Genomic DNA, 17,981 nt, shown 5'->3' on the forward strand with positions numbered 1-17,981 from the left:
GTTGGAGTCTGAGCTGAGATAAAAGTCTTTTTTTTTTTTTAGGTTCCTGCCACTGGTAAATACATGTTGCAATGATGGCCAAATCGAAAGCTGTAAATCCTGATGGTATCTCAGTGAAAGGACTTTGAGAATGGTTTCACATAACAGGTTGATTTTTCTTGTAATTCTCCAGGTATCAAAACAGTGATGTGCGGTCACTGTAGGCAAGGTATGAGGTGCCCATCCTACGTGAATCAAATAAAAATGAACTTCATTCAAATAATGTAACAAACTGTTTGTGAAACTGGATGCATAAGTAGTTAATTAGCTTTTATTTAACATGGTATAGGTCAGGAAAGAAAGGTACCAGAACACATAGCAGGGACAGGGCAGGATACAAACTTCAGAATACTGCTTGGACATACAAGTGACTCTCAGATGCATCAAGGTATGGTCAGGTAGGCCAAGACTTCATAGAGGACCAAAGAAAAGGCTAAAATATTGACTTTTGCCACCTGAAATCAATAGAATGACAAAAGAATTGTAGCTCTGGTCTTTGCCTTTAAGCAGTGCATCTCACTTCATTAATTCTCAAAGGCAAGACTGTTAGTTGTTTAGTGCATGCACTCTTTAATCCTGGATGCTACGTAATTAATGTCAAACGGCAACAGTATTGGCTGGCTTTATGTATAAATGTGTTCATATTGTAAGAAAGCACTTGTCACATTTGGATATTATGCAATTGTACAAACATGAATCTGATTCTGAATTATGCAACATTTCCAATGTTTTTGTTCCCTATTTCCCACTCCCTAGTGATGATAGGCTAGTTAGCTACACCACCATAGGCTAAAATAGATGTAAACAAACTAAAACAACTTTTGAAATTAGATTGTCGGGGGCCGGAGGAGGGGGGGTTCTTTTAGATGTTGGGATACCCAAGTCACTGTTAAATCTGCATCAAAAGAATAATGGGCTGAGCACTATTAGAATTTTTAGAGGAATGTAGTAGAATTCCACAACAAAGTATTCCCAAAGAAATACTGGTTTGTGGACTTCATCGGGTTTATTGTTTGTTTTGCTTTGGCCATGCCATCTCTTGCCCTTGCTCATGACCTTTCATCTGTGCCACTATTTAAGTGGTTGCTGAGTCTGTAAGACTTGCACCACTGTCATTTTGTTGCATTGTGTTCCTGTTGACTGAGTGTGGCTGGAAGCAGATAAATAAACCTTGGCTAGGTCTTTACAATAAGCCTATTACAAAATCCTGGCTTTTGACTTGAGTTATGTTTGTGTTTTGCTGCTGTGCCATTACTAGGCTCAAATGCCTGTGACTGCTTGTCTGTGTCTGACAGATTGTTCACAGAACTAAACGCCACTAAAGCCAGACATGTTGTTTTCTATCGTAATTTCACATCAGTTTTTGCATCAGGTAGATTATTTAGTCAGATTAGATGTGCAAAGTTTCCCGATCTGCCCTGTTTGTTACAGTTCCTAGGAGAGTGGCATTGTAATATTTTATGTAGCCTGTGGGTTGCAGTCTTTCTAACATTTCCTTGGTAATCTTTTTGTTTTTTTGTTTTTTTGTTTTCTTTTCTGATTCAATCAAAAGTTCTGTAATCGGTCGACTTTGACGAATATGGTAAGACCATATTGAGCACATGTGACTCATGTGTTAGGCACATTGAGTGGGCTAAAAGATACACATGATATGCCTGACACAAGACAACCCATTCTGTCCTGGCCCTAAGCAAATTCTGTGCTCATCACAGCTTGGTGTCACACGGTAGTTCAAACAGTATTGGTGGTAAAGTTTTATTCCATAACTATTTTGTTGCAATCAAGGTTCGTAATGAGTAAGCCTGTGTTGCAACAGCCAGTGCCTACTCAACTGGTGATCTCACTGCACGTCACTGCACAACGATGACTTTTCAGTGTAATCACAATAAGCTCATAGATTTGATAAGAGGTGAAGCATATAAGCATACCTCTACAGAGATAAATTCAAGCGATCAAGTAAAGGGCAGCAGAATATTCAACGTAATAACTAAATTACACATTATACTCTTTTATTACACCTATTATAATTCCTCAAGTAAGCTTAGTTTCTTTAACAGGACTATAGAGGTTCCTTCAATGGTAAGGTAGAGGCTAGTGCACTCTTCCGAAGACTTTTTTGTTTGTGTATTATGTGGGTTTGTGTACAAAAGTAATCATAAAGAAGTGAAACAAAAATATTGGCATAGTTAGCACAAGTTTATATATGCCTCAAGCATAAGGTGTTCCTCAGGCCTTATCCACATCTTGGGAAGGCAACATAACTAACTGAGTGCAGGCAGATATTTTATATAAATATAAATAAAGGCCAATTAAATCCCAAACTGAATATTAGAGGTCTACCTGAATATTAGAGATCTTTTTTTTCCCTCCACTGTTAAAACAGATTATGTACTCATTTACTTGTTTCATTCTTACCTGAGTGCATGCGTACAAAACAGAAAGCACATAAAATCTCTGAAAGTTTTGGAGAGAGTGTTAAAAGGCTTAACTAACTCCCCTTTTCAAAGTTTGCCATGAAAAAGCAAAACAGATTAGTTTCAAAATTGACTTAAGGACAAGAGAATGGGAGCTAGTTTCAATTTTTATAGTGTAATTTTTCCAACAGTGTTCAATAGGTCACCACTCACATATAATGTTACACAACCCATTTAACTCCTTATTTACAAAGACAGTCTGATTTGACAGTCTGGCATATTTGATTTGTCTCGCAGAATAAAATTGTGTGAGGCTTATTAGACTGTCTAAATGAAGACTCAATGTTCTCAATTCAGTCTCTGCAGTGAGGCACAGACCATTAGGCCTACTGAACAACTGCTTCCCTGCCAGACAGTGATATGTGCAGACAAATGGACATAAAATGAATGAATGTTTTTTTTTTTTCACAAGACAAAAGCATTTTTTGTGAAACTGGAACTACTAACATTGTGGCAACTTCCAGAACATTCATGGAAGAATCATGAGAGATCATGCCGCACACCCTGTGTATACCTTATATCCCCTAAGCTGTATTTTTCTTGTTATCCATTTTTTCCCCCTGGATTTTAATAGATAAAGGGGATAAAATTGACTTTTCAACCAACTTTAAAATTTGTAATTCACATTACTTTCCACCTGCACATAAAAAAAAAAAAAGAGGCGATGTTCAGTGAATCCCTCGATTCAATGTTTACGTAGAAAAACACCCTAAATGAGAGTCATGTTTTATGGCCTCATGCTTATGTATTGACTGTTGTTGTTTTTAAAGATACGTCTATCTGAGTAACATGAGTACTGTTTATTTTTGGTGGGTAGGTAAGTTAAACCAAATGATTCTTGTTCAAAGATTTGTGTGAGTCATTCATCCTCCAAGCTGCCTGGAACCATACACTATGACTCATCATTGGGGAAATAAATTATTAAACCGCCTTTAGGTCATACATATTCAACACTTGATTCAGAATATTCAAATATTGACTCATCTCAGACAAGCTGATGTAAACAGTTCTGTGCATGTGTGTGTATATTTTGTATACATAGTGGACATCAGTACTTACATAAGCAAATGATTAGGTGATTAGTGCTTATTGGCCCTGACACAAAATGTTGTTTGCTTCCGGAGAGTAAGGAGAGGGCAGTACAAATTATGCACGGTTAAGTATCTGGACTTGATCTGTTAAGCTCTCAGTGAGGGCTAGCCTCAGGAATGAGTATAAACACTATGTAAGTCGCCACAACATATCAGGAGAATGGCCCAACAGTGCCAAAAAAGAACTTGCATCTGTAAGCACAGTCTGTAGTGGAATGAAAAGGCATCTGCAAATAAATTCCAAATTCCATAGATTCCATTTAATATGTGCTTTCCATCGCTCTCCACTCAGTGAATCCATACACACACACATTAGATTTAATGAATTCTCACAGCACGAAAGTTAAACGTCTGTCATCACATGACACATTGTAAGGTTTATCTGATGCTATTTTGCCTTCAGGTTTCTTCTCTGGGACTGGACTTGTCCTAGGAATAATCTGCTGGACTCTGCATTTGCACATCTATTTGGATTTTTTCAAGTGTGAGGATATTGGTTGTGGAAAGAAGATTGTAGGTTGTGGGAAATTGGACTTATTGGAGTTTTCAAGTGCCCTACAGAATCTGCCCAATTTCGATCTCATTTAAAATAGAAAAAAGAGCAATGCATATCACTCAGGGCAGGCTGAAAATGATCATTTTAAATAGGACTCTAGAACCCGCAGGGAAAATCTGCAGTTGATCAGAAAAGCTGTGCACCATCTTTCTGCATGATTAAAAATTATTAATTTACAAAATTCAGTTTATTATAAAGAAAGTGTTTGAACGGTGTTTGAAGGAATTTTTTCCCCCATGGTTGGTTTTCTTTTGCAGTTTATTTTGTGAATACTAATTTTTACACACAAAAAAAAGAACAACCTATTCTCACAAAGCTTTTGTACCATTGCACAAAAGTAATTCAAGGAAAATGAAAATTGCACCTTCTCCCAGGCAAATGTGATGAGATTTGCTTATTTTTCTCTTTTCGTCAACTACAAATATTTAGTCAGGGACAGGGGCTTGGCAAAGTTAAACTATATATCTTCAGACAGAGAGCAGCACACACACTGAGCTCACTCTTTGAGAAGAGAGTAGCTCTTGCTTCAAATCGAAAGGTACTGTTCCAGTCTATTACATGTACCCAATCAGTCAGAGAGAGAGAGAGAGAGAGAGAGAGCGAGAGCGAGCGAGCAAGCGAGAGAGCAGTGGTAGTAGTAATAGTAATAGTAGTAATTGTTTGTTTATTTGTTTGTTTGTTTTCCTTAACATCAGGGCAACCTGATGTATTAATGTAAGAAACTGAATCAAATGAAATCTCCATAACATGCTTACTGCATATGTAGATTTCATACGTTTATTTTGACTCTCGCCAAAATTACACAGGGGGTCTTCATGGTTGTCTTTTTGAGTAAATACTATCGAATTGCCAAGGATATAATAAGAATAAATTAATTGCCTGTAGCCATAGCCATCAATTTCACATGTTAGGTCTAATTATTAAGAAATATTGTTAGTCAGATCTCAGCTGTGCTAGATGCGTATGAGAATCCAAGGGGACGCAGTGGGCCTCATTAGCCTGGGGCAGGTGTGTCACCCATGATTACTCTCCCTATTCCCGTTAGGCAGCAGTGACTGTCAGTCAAGTTCTTCTGCAATGTTAAATGAATAATGCACTTCTCCAAGAATTTTGTATCGCTTTTTAATGCAGTTCAAATGGTAATGTGAAAAATATGGGTGATCAAGGAAGTGTATACTGGCCTAATTCACTTAGACTGTGGTGGCTGTCAAGAATGAGGTAAGCTTGAAAACTTCAAAACTTCATGAATACTTGGGCATTCCAAATCAGGCTCCAACAGAAAAATCTTTTAAAATAGAGAGAAATACATGTTTCACAGTATAATAAATATGTTTTTAGTTTTTGGTTTTTTTTTTTTTTCTTGTCAATGAAACAGTTTCTTCGTGATCAGCGTTCTACAGTGTTCAAGATTCAAACAGACTGTGATCAGGACAACTAATCTGCACCAAGATCTCTGTGTCTCAAAAAGATGAAAGTATGAAAAGTAAACACAAGGTCAAATAGCACATTGTAAATCATGTAATTGCTTTCTGAGAAAGTTTCTGTTTTTATGTTTGATAACCATGGAGAATATTCTTCCTAAATGAAGTTAGTTCTGCATGACAAATCTTCTTCATTTATTAGACCCACTCTATCTGAGAGAGAAGAGGCTCTGTGGGGGAGCCGGTGCCTGCTGATTTTCGGTTTTCCTGTCTGTCACTTAATTGATCTATTTACATCATTGATTGCTCAAAAAATGCACACACCTGCTTTCCTAGGTCTGAATGAGCTGAGGAGAGAGAGAGAGAGAGAGAGAGAGAGAGAGAGAGAGAGAGAGAAGAAGAAGAAGAAGAAGAAGAAGAAGAAAAACAGGTGCTGTATTATAGAATACCTTGCTCATTATCATATTTCACACTAGCACAGGAGTCAGTATGTCCATAATTGAGGACTGGAGAACCACCCTCTTGAATTATGAAAGGAGTGGGTAGCTGCATACTTTATTAAAAACATTAATTTCTCATAAGCATATCCTGTACAGACCATTGGTCGAGATGTGGTACCAGGCAAGAAGCTAAGAAATGAAGACCGGTGAGTGGGAAAACACAGTGACAGGACTAACATGTGCAAAGACCAACAGCAAGACCAGTGACCAATGCTCTCTAAATATCTCAACCAACCAATGACCACATTACTTTAGCAGCATACTGTATGCTGACAAGGAAAAAAAAAGAAAAGAAAAGAAAAGAAAAAAAGAAAAGAAATAATAAACAGACAAGAAATATATGCAGTGAGGACATTACTAAATCAAGCTCAAACAGTACTGAAGTACCAAACATTTAAAACATGCCATGTCTACCTATTTCTCTCTACATGTCGCTTAGAGGCATTGGTTGCACATATAACTTTGCTCCTGAAAAATGAGTCATTAACTGGTGAACTCAGCCGTACTCAACTCACCATGTATTACTAAGTGGGGACAATTAGGGTGATCAAACAGCAGTTTATAATCATTAATGAACATTACGGTGCGATCACAGGGTCTGACTTCTGAAGCATTACAGGGCTGTATAGGAGCAAATTAGTATGGTTATTCAAACAAAATATGTCAAATACCGGGCCTAACTTCTTATGTGAGTTTACCTACGAACACACATACATACAGTATTTTGTCTGTGCAAAACCACTGCTCAAAAAAAAAAAAAAAAAAAAAAAAAATCAGTGCTCCAGCTGTGATCAATCACTCTCTTGTAGCATTTGTTTTAATTTAATTAAGTGACATTCAAAAAGTAATTAATTTGTGAAAATTAAGTCTTGTTTTAACCTCAGTATTAAGAGTGACTGTTATAAATCCAGACAAAATTAAATTCCTCTTGAGAGTTGCAAAAGTTAGAGTTGCAAAAGTCCTTTCAAACAAATCAAATTGAAGAATGTTCTATTGTTCTACTCTTCCTCAAAAAAACAAAAGAGGAAAAAAAAAAAAAAACTTTCAATTCACTGTCTGTTCAGCAGTCTCTGACTGAACCTACTTCTGAAGGTAAAAAGTGAAATTAAAATTTAGATGCACCGGTTCATTAACTAAATAGTGACAACCGTTTTATCTGAACTTAAAAGAGAACATGTTGTTCTGATGATAAAAGGTAATTTAGTCCATTACTTCTGGTCTCATAAGTGGATAGAATGGGACTGATGTTCTTGAAGAAAGACAATAAAGTTTGCTCAGGTATGAACATTAAATATGAGTAATAACAGAAAAGAAGAATTATAGAGACATAAAAGTATATCATAGTATATCAGAGAAAGGGCAGAGATAACATTTTTAATTAGCATTATCTTATATAGAAGTGCATTCACCACTTTTCAGAGGCACACTTACGTCTAAAACAAAACTTTCAGAGTTGATAACCCAACTAGTGTCATAAGACGGCTGTTATGCCAAAATTACAACTGGCATTTAAAACCTCAAATAACATATACATAATAAAACTAGAAATAACATAAAAGATGTATGAACCTGCCTTAGTTTTAATTACAAATCAATTATGTCCTAGGAGGGCTGTCACTTGTGGAGGTAAAATACCGCTGCGCAAATGACTTTAAATGGTGAAGCTTCTGCAATGGGGGGTTTGAGAATGGGAAAATCCACACCTGGACAACCACATCAAGCCGTTTGGAAGCATTTGAGCAGCTGCCAAAATGCCACCCTCAGACCAGCAGTGCAGGCTATCCCCATCTCGCCTGACCTCAATGTACCCATAACTGTGCCCTCCACACCACTGGTTCTCCTCATCTCGCCTTCTAATTCACACTAAACACCAATAAATCCCCCCACCAGGGGAATCTGAACTTCACTTTACCTTGATATGTGTTATGTCACATTCCATTGGCATTGCCCACAATGCCATTGGGGGATTAATAAAATAAAATAAAATAAAATAATAAAAAAAGGTACACTACAATCCACTTTGTAAGGCATGGACATGGAGTTTGCATCTCATACAATGAGTACAATGCCTCAGCAACTTATTATGAAACCCACAGCAGTTCCTGATGGGCACCATTGTACTCCCTATTTGTCTGATTTCATTAGCTCTCACTGTGTGATCTATTCGTCACAAACATATCTGACTGAGAAATGAATGACACCATAGACAAAACTATAATTATTGATAAAGGTGCTGATTGCAGGCTGTTGAGTTTTCCTAAATAATTCTATGATTGTGTTACATTGTTGATATGAATGTGACCACAGCCACTATGCTGTTTTTCTACTAAAGAGAACTAAATATCAGATTAACAGATCATGAGTAACAGTGAAGAGGCACGGCTCCAAATCCAACCCTGTCTGAATACTGTCATCATGGAGAATAAGTGTAGACTTGGTCTGGGCTTATTGTAATGACAGCAGTGGTTAGTATATTTCCACCCAGTTTACAGTACCTTTCATATTCACATGCACGAAGTTCTCAATAGTCTTATCTCATCTCACCGGAACATGGTCGATCATATGTAATTTTGTTAATTTACTTCGGGAAATTTGAGATTCCCCTTGAATGCCCTTTACTTTTTATAGTCAAAGTAATTAAAAGACGCTTTGCATGCTCCACAATTCTGTGCATATCACTGCATGCAAATTTGTCAGTTAGTAAAATGTTACTGATTAAGGTTTTGCATTCAGACAAAATTATTAAATTCATGTTACATGTGGATTTCAATGGCTGCTCTGATAGGGTCTTATCTGGAATGAGATTAGTCATAATAAATTCTTTATTATCACTCCCACTGTTATTTTTTTTTGCCATTTGAGGACAACTGTTTAAAAACAAAAAACAAACAAAAAACAAACAAACAAACAAAACAAAACAAACAAACAACAACAAAAAAAACATGTATGGGATTCCAAAGTGTGACGGAGCCGTCTTAGGCAAGGAGGCAGCAGGAGTCAAGATTGTGGTTTGTGACCAAACACCCGGTGAATTTATTTTTGTGCCAATAATAAACAGGGGGGAAAAAATGGAAGAAAAAACAAATAAACCAACCAAAACAAGAACGTATTTACACTATTTACACTATTCACACCAGAAAACAAACAAGACATAAATTCTTGTAATTCTTCAATAATTTTTCTCTCACTATCATACTCCTACCAACTTCCACACCCAACCAACAACATCCCCCCCCCCCCCCCCCCCCCCCCCCCCGCCCCCCCGTCTACACCAAAATGGAGGGCTTTTATAGTATAAAACAGAATGTGACGCACGCGGACCTCCTGTGGAGTTCGCGGGACTTTTCTTTTAAAATACCTGAGGCTGTGACGTAAAGGTTTCTTTGACGTCACTGCCGCAAATCTCACCTCCGGGAAACATCACACAGGTAAGCGACAGCTCTTACAATTAACAATCAACACTCAACACGTACACATAGACAACATAACCTAACGTAACATTTTTAACGGTAATTTTGAGGATAGTGGAATGTGCAAATGGATTCGTTGGCCAACTTAATCGGAAATGATACTGAATGCTATAGAATGCTAACGTTAGTCTCTTTTCTCTATGATTTACAGATCAATAAACGAAGACGTTGGACATCACACACACACACAACAAAATCACAATAACAACAATCAATAAATATTGAACTTGCTCTCAGTCTGTGTCATGTGGTGAATGTGTATGTTTGTGCGGTGAATGTCTATGAACAGCTCGTGCCTGCAAACAGTCCATATGTGACGGAGAGTTGATCCGTCACACAAAGAGATTCCAAAACCATCGTGCAGTTGCAGCCATGAAATGCATTTATGTCACATAAAATATGAGGCCCAATACTTTCTGGTTATTAATAATATTAGATTCTATATTCATTGAATTTCACATCCAACTCCAATTTCACAGACAGAGCACAATAATGTGTTTGAATTCACAGGTAACAGTGTATTTACCTGTGTTCTTCATCTTCATTTTCTTCTTCTTCTTAAAAGTTTTTCAAACAAAAGTCGTTTTCATATTTGTTACAGAGGTTTGCACTTTCTGACAGTGGTCCGGGGACCTGTCCAGGGTGTTTCCCCACCTTTCGGCCAGTGATTCCTGGCATAGACTAAAATAAATCTTGCTAAAGAAGTTGCTCGTCGTTCAGTTTCACTCCACTATTATGTTGTTTGTTATAGAGTCTGAGATGTATCTACCACTTTACCTGTAACCACGGCAATTTACTCTATATTTCATGGTCAGGTCTTAAACCCACATGTATTTTAAACTGAATAAACCCATATACAGTGTAACATTTGATGAAATTGACATTGTGGCCAGATCATGTCTACTAAAAGCTGACTCTAACATGATTAAATAAGTACATTATATTAAGATGTAACTACTGATTTTCTGACCAACGCTCATTCGTCATTCTCGGTATGAATACTAGACCAGTGCAATTTCTGACATTTGGTGTGAAGTGTCACACTACAAGTGTGATTCAATATTTTGAATATACAGAAACACACAAGCAAATGAAATGTTAAATATTAAGTTTCACTATGAAATGTATTAATCTAAACTCCTGAAATAAAATAATGCCCATGTTGCATAAGATACATGATAAAGTCAACGATGCTGAAATACTTCAGACAAATGGATCCTGCATTAGCTTATGCTGTGCATTAGCACTGCATAAGCTACATAAAACATTCAAATAACAGTTATAAAAACCTTTTGCAGTAGTTCTACATGACATGAGTTACTTGCACCGTTGCTGTGGAGGGGGATATCGCCAAAAAAAAAAAAAAAAAAAAACCTTGACAGCTTCCGGGGCAATGTACCTGCATGTTTGTGGTCAGCCTCCTCTCCCTATAAGATATGGAAATGAATGGATTAACATCCATTTATTCATGACAAGTCGCCTTTATTTATGAAAATAATCAGACCCTGAACAATCCATAAGAATGAATCATGATTTGTACTGAGGTGATATTTTGTTTAATGCTTCGGGGTTTACAGTAGTATGCTGGGGATTCAATTTTGATTTTTGAGTTTTGAAAATCTCGTGCAGCAAAAAAACCCCGCAAAGACTCTTGAGATAAAAGTGTACACTAAGTACATTTCTGATAGGCAAGAATGAATGACTTCTCTAATATGCTTTACTTCAAGCGGTCGAATGTGCCGTCTCAAGTTGTGACTCATCCATAAAACATTTCTTATAGGCTTGTACACGCTCTCAATAGTTTGCGCACTTCAATGACAGCCTATTCATCTACTGCACGGTGCCTTTGCCCACTCATGCCAATTCAGAAGCAGGGGCATGCCAGTCAGATTTGCATCAGAATAATGGACAGTAAGTTATGACTAGATCAGTAAGTATAGTATCATTTTCATAGACCAGGCTAATACAATGGGTATCTATACGGATGAGAAGAGAAAGAGAGAGGGAAGTATGAGGAAGGTAAATGGATGAAAGAGTTTGTGTAATCCATTTCAAAACGGAGCAAAATAAATTAAAGTTATTGCGATTGTTCATATTCTGTGACACTGATTCACACACAACAAAGTGTGAATTACTTTCCCCCATTAAATGTTTAATGTACCAAATCCTCATGTGGACACCAGCAATCAAAGCCACATTCAATTAAAAGAGGCATGTAACTGTGAGTTAAAGCCAGTTGGAGTGTGTGTCTAGTCTAATCTGAGTTCATGGCCGGCACATCTGATGTATAATGAGAGTCAGACCCACATCAGCTCCAGTTAAAGTTTATTAGCACTAATAGCAGAACTCATTGTTAATAAAAGCACACTCTCTGTAATTATTGATAATTGGGAAGAAAACAGTGAAATGTCTGAAAGTTACTGAAAACATTTTCAAAACGTGTGGGCTAGTCTGTGATCAGCCTTTCAACACACGTCACCTGTAAATGTAATCTCATTAATGTCCTTGAGCTTCTAATAAATGATGATGTCTTTTCACCTCTGATTTGACATGGACATTATGATTTATGAATCTCAGGAAGCTATTAAGCCTTTGAAAATTTTTGAGAGGTTGACATGTGATTTTTGCTTGATATACACCTTTGGACACACTCCTACTGATCTTTTGAATCAGTATATTCACTAGCCTTAAATCCCAGACATTTCTTGTGACTAGGTCAGATCACATCACCAGGGTATTTTTTATTTCATGCAACTTAAAAGCAAATTTGCCACTGAGACATATAACACCAGCGCCAGCCAAACCACAAAAAGTTTTTACTTTGATCCAGCATGTAATGGGTATGTATATTTGACACATGCTTAAAGCAAAAGCTCATTATTTGCTCATGTAATAGGGGTTGGTTGATCAAACACAGGGAGAACTTGGCACTCGCTTTTTGATATTTTACTGGCGGATGCTGTTATACATGTATACAAACATAGACACAGAAGATAACATGGTGACTACCAACTTCAGACCCGCACATAGAAAATCGAATAATTAACATAGTCCTCAGTAAAATCTTGATATATACAGCTACATCTATTTTCTTTCCAGGCCGTATCACACATTACATTATTACATTCATCTAAAGAATATATGTAAAAAAAAAAAAAAAAAAAAAAATATATATATATATATATATATATATATATATATATATATATATATATATATATATGCAACCATTCAAGAATAATATCAGCATGTGGTGCAAGAATTGCTGGCACAAGCAACCATTCTTTATTATATGATGTAAGATGGAGAATATTGAACTGAAGTAGAGGATATTCCTAAGGATTCACCTCTCCGTAAATGTCCATGATGCACTTTGTTGAGGGAGGGTGCAAGGGTTCTAAAAGGACAAAGAAGGCAGATCTAAAGATGTACAGTGTACCACAGGAGGCTCATAAAGAGCTAATATTGACCCATTATGTTCAAGTATGCAAAATGCACTGTTTTCAAAGAACTGTGATACATACATAATAGACATGTACTGTCGGAAGACTCTCAGAACTTGTAGTATTGGTGGCATGATTCCTCAGAAAAAGCATTCAGTCAAAAACTTTTCTGTTTATACATTCACCTAAAGCCCCAGGTGTTTAACCATACAGAAACCCATTCCATTTTTCTTTCTACAAAAAATGTTTTTTTTTAAAATGAGAAATAATTCAGTAATAAATGTTCACGATGGGACTACAGGGGCACTGCAATTTTTTTTTTTTTTTTTTTTTTTGCTACTGACTGTTTCTCTTTTCAGACTGCTCATTGTCCCTACACCATCTGGAAACAAATCTCAAAATCTCCTGCTGTCACCACTCTCTCTGTCATAATGATTTCTCCCCTGTTTAATAGGGTCCATCCTCTGTGTCAAACTGAACTGGATGTGGCATTTCTCTGTCTTCTTTCTGTCCAGTATCTTGCAGCAATAATTTACCTATGAAACAATATATTTTCAGGATTTGGACGGTGGTTAAAATTTTCTATTTCCTGTTCAGATCTTGTCCACTTTCTTATTGTCTGATCAGGCATTGTCCCCAGAGTAATGCCCCATATCCTCTTATGTCCATTTCCTCAGATAGAAAACTGTATCTCAGGATACATATTGGAAAAGATACATTTGAGGCGATCTTGCTAATTACATTTCATACAGTGCCAGAAACCAGGGAACAACCCAGGGATAGTAAATGAAGGTCCAATATTTCAGAGCTTGTTGGCTCCACCCCACTACCATGTAAGGATTTTTGGTGCCTTGCAATGTGTTTTGGATTAATGCTTGTGCCCTTGCTCTTAGAGTGAATGTAAGGATGCCTCATAAAATTTTCTGACATCAGTAAAGTATTATTTGGGAAGCCTAGCTCATAACATTGAGGGTATAACTACTATTTGAAACCTATTTTCATTTGAATAATGAACATAGTCAAAGCAGTGCTTAACTATGGAAATGGTTTGTGTTCAAAGAGAAAGACATAAGGCCTTGTTATACTCCCTTACTTCTGCACTGTTTACTTATCTGTTTTGTTAACTCCCAAAACAACTTAATACTACTACTACTACTAATACATGCATACAAAATATTAAGAGCCTTTAAACAAAATACAGATAAGACATTGTTTTTCTTTGCCATCCTACATTGTTGTACCACAGCATTATCCTTCATAACTGCCTCTCAGAGAGTCTGGATCATGTGAATTCATCCTGACATCCTTCAGTTCTTTAATGAAAAGGTGGCAGATTAGTAAACCGATTAATAAATTTGGTTCCCTGGGTATCCAGTAAGAGTGTTCATATCACAATGGCAGTGTTCAATGAAAGAGGATAATACTGTCCTTAAGGACCTGTATAGCAGCTTCAGAGAACCTGACATGAATTGCTGTGCAAACGGTCTGAATGAAAAAGTCCTCCAAGACTTTTCATTTTGTTTGTACTCAGAAATGTTGATGACAATTTAGTCACATTTGTGGCTGAGGGACTTTCATTCATTCAACACACATAGTGTTGCCATGAGAAAGTTTGTAAAATACATTTTGGTCTCAGTAATATAGGTTTCTTAACATCTGAATATTGGGGCAACCATCTGTCAAAGCATATATTCAAACGCAAATTTCTGATTTGGCCTGACAAGAAAAAGAAAAAAAAAAAAAAAAAAGATTGAATATTATTTTAGCACAAGCATCATCTTTTTTCTCTTTTGAGAGAAAATATGGAGTATCAGGAGAGCCTTATAACAATACATATTTTGTATACTAACTTCATTTTATTCTGTTGTATTCTTGAAACAAAAGCTTTCCATTTGTGATTAAAATAAAGCTACTTTAGTGAACAAAGTAGGACGCTGAAAACAAATCTTTGTATTAAGGAAAATCAAACGTATTATGAATAATTATAAGTTTGTTTTTCGTTCAGAAAGATTTTTTTTTTTTTTTTACCAAGAGTCCCATTTGTTCACTCAAATAGATTAATTATATGAATAATTATGAATAATTTTACATTTGCTCTCCCTTAAGACACAGAGACAATTGAAATTCTTGTGTAATGACAGCTATTCTCTGGCTGTGCGTGGAAATGGTCTTAGTTTCCTATTTAGGTATATAAATGAAATGCTAAATGACCCACAAAAGCACAGAAGATGTCTTGCATACTTTTTTTTTTTTTTCCCAAAAGCCAACAGTTTTATACATTTATACATGTCCTTAATGGCAAGCTTTTGCATGAAAAAAAAAGAAAAAAAAAGTTAAACTTATCTACATGGGCTTCTCCCTACAAAGTGGTTTGCAGGCTAAATTAATCATGTCATTGAATTTTATCTAGACAATATTTTTTCTCAATATTGTGATCACGTAGCTCTCCTAAAGCTGATAAAAAAAGTTCCAATTTAACCCCAAGTTTTCACTGTACTCAGCAAAACTGTCCAGGCCTCACTGAAATCAAACCACAAGCTGCAAAGCACCTAGTCAAATAATTTCATACATCCTGACCCCTAAGTGGTGTGCACTACAACTTTTTTTTTTTTTTTTTTTTTTTTTTTTTTGCAGGCACTAAAACGACTCAGTATAATTTTTGTGAACTCCTCTGAACTTGTAAGAGGTGCCTGAAAGAAACACCTCGATACCTACCAGAGGTGCTCATTCAAATTTCAGCATGGACATTTATTTGATACAGGGAAGTGAAAAAACTGGCAAAAGCCCATGGACTTTGGGCCTTTAACACTACTTTGTGAAGGTTCATTCCCAAAAAAGCTGACTTTATTGTTACAGAACATTAGCTGGAGAGGATATAGCCATAGTGTTCAGTAACTGGGGAGAATAAATCTAAAATCCCCCAACCTCAGAGGAACTATGAAGTGTTTAAAAGCTTATGAAACTAGTCTTATGCAGTCTGATGGGTGGGGCATTTAACCTCCAGAAAGTTTTTTTTATGTCAGAGAACGATATCCAGCCTCTTTACTGCTTTATCATGGTCCATGTTATTTCTTCAACATTCTGGATTCTATTTCTATATTTGGTATTCAAAGATTTTATGTGAGGTTAGCATTAATGAAAGGTTCTTAAAAATATTTAGGAAGTAGTACTCCTCTTCCCACTTCATAATTTAAGTCTGAACAGTGAAGACAATATGTTCAGAACTAGTAATTGCGGTCTGTTTGCAGAATACCAAGATTTATTCATCCATGGTTTTATTCATGCCATGATAAAGGTCTTTAATATTAATTAGCAAAATAAATAAGTTATTAATATATTACATACCAGTAATTCCAGCGTGCTTGTAACGGCCACTGTTAATGATGAAGAAAAGTTATTGCTTGAATGCATTTCTTGGGGAGCCCACATAATAAAGTGATTATGGGGTGTCTGCACATTATAGCGCAGAGTGGACTCACAGTTCTATTCATGCATTGCACCTGAAGCACAGCACTAGCCTAATTTATGTAAAATTGACTAAGGTCTTGTTGAAACCAAGCCATTCACATCAAAGCATTTGTATTCTGGTCTGCATTGTGGCAGGATGGATAGTGTCAGCCAGCATCAACCTTAATGTTGAAGTTCACAAAGGACAAGACATCCCATTGGCAGGGACTTCTGTTGTGATTAACCTCTACATAGAGGCACCAAGCTTTGAGAGTCTCTTTACATATTCTAGACACCAAATGACACTCGGCAGGTCGGAATTATCAGGCATGACGAATGTTAATCAATGGCATGCCAATCATTAAACTGTACCAGGGCCTCCGTCTGTGCCAAACAGCTTGGTTCTTCTCTGCCATCATATGAACCCCTTGGATTATTGTCTACTGTTGAAAGTAAACCACATAAATTAGAGACATAGTAGAAAATGCAGTCTGAGGAAAGGAGGGCAGCTTACATCCAAAGAGAAGAGATCTCCCTGCAAAATAAACAAAATTTATTTTCACCCCATTTTCAAAGGCAGCCACTGTGACAGAGTCTGTCATTCATGCATCAAACTTCAGTGCTTTGACTTAAGACTAGGAAAAAAAAAAAACAAGCGCGGGTCCATAGATGAGTCCAAATGAAGGCTTTTCACATGCAAGTAATTTATAACACATAATAAGATAGTAATAAAGTAATAATTATTTCAATAGGATTTTTTTTTTTTTTTTTGTACATGTGAAGACCTTGTGAGATCTCTCTGAGTTTCAATTTAAAATAAGACATCCCTGCTTACCACATGGTTCTTCAGCATAACAAAGTCATTTCTTCATATCCAAGCATCCAAGTACAGAGGAGCTCATGAATGTCATCACATCAAGAGACTTTTTTTTTCTTTGTCTGAACTTGGACATGGGAAAAGACATTGACACTAGCAACATTAACAACTAGTAACTGAGCCTGATTGCTTATTAAAATTGAAACGGCTGTCTTTCTATTGCGGTCCAATGATGAAATAAAGAGAAATACACATGTGTGTGCTTTCTGCAATTTTAATGTGCCCGGCTTCAAACTAATGAAAGATTGACAAGTATGGTTGTAGTCAGATATAGTTCTCATTATCGTTCTCACAGAATCATGATCATTATGGCGGGGGAATTCTGCAGGCTTATTGCACACGCATGTTTGACTTGACCTTGTCAGGATTAAGTAGCTTGAATACTTAAAAAAAAAAAAAAAAAAAGACCAGTGGTGTTCTCACTGCTCATCATCAGAAAGAATCTTGTTGCTGAGGGACACACTTTATGTCAAGACATATTTAACTCAAGTAGAGGGATTTTCCTTGAAAATTGCTCTCTACAGGAAGATGAATTCTAGGAGGTCTCATGGTGTTAGCATGTTCCATATGTGGATCTGTTACATTCTAGCTGTTAACTGGTGTTAAACAGTGAACAAGGACTGTACGAGTTGAACTCCAGTGACATCAAATGACCAATAACAA

The sequence above is a fragment of the Chanos chanos genome, chromosome 7 (assembly GCF_902362185.1).
Source record: "Chanos chanos chromosome 7, fChaCha1.1, whole genome shotgun sequence".
NCBI classification, from domain to species: domain Eukaryota; kingdom Metazoa; phylum Chordata; class Actinopteri; order Gonorynchiformes; family Chanidae; genus Chanos; species Chanos chanos.